We start from the raw sequence: 382 nt of genomic DNA, 5'->3' as shown, positions 1-382 counted from the left end.
GGCGCTCTCGAGGGCCGGTCGGGATGCGCCTTCCCGGCCAATTCACACTCCTTTGTTCCTCTGCCAGCTCCAGCCTCCTCCTTTCCAGAGCTTTTTCCTCTCTCTCCCCATCCCCTGCGCGGCACCTGGAAGGGCCCTCCCGCTGCCCCACCGCCCTGCGGACCCCCTCTCCCATTCCCAAGGGAATGCTGCCTTCCCACGGCTGGGGGTGGGCATCTCCCTGGCGGGAAGCGCCGCTGCCATCGCAGCACTTGACCCAGATTCGATTCCGATGGCGAAGGAAACGTGGCCGAGCACGTCCTGCTCCCGGGAGAGGAGGAGGAGGAGGAGGAGGAGGAGGAGGAGGAGGAAGGGAGCGCTGTCCCACGACCCCGGTGGCAGT

General features: G+C 67.0%; 1 protein-coding gene across 1 annotated transcript in view; it reads right to left on the bottom strand.

The window, feature by feature from the left end:
- SYT7 (synaptotagmin 7) overlaps positions 1-382 on the bottom strand; it is an 18,186-nt gene that overhangs the window by 12,589 nt on the left and 5,215 nt on the right.

The sequence above is a fragment of the Geospiza fortis genome, unplaced genomic scaffold (genome assembly GCF_000277835.1).
Source record: "Geospiza fortis unplaced genomic scaffold, GeoFor_1.0 scaffold450, whole genome shotgun sequence".
NCBI lineage: Eukaryota > Metazoa > Chordata > Aves > Passeriformes > Thraupidae > Geospiza > Geospiza fortis.
This window is presented reverse-complemented; position numbering and strand designations above follow the sequence as displayed.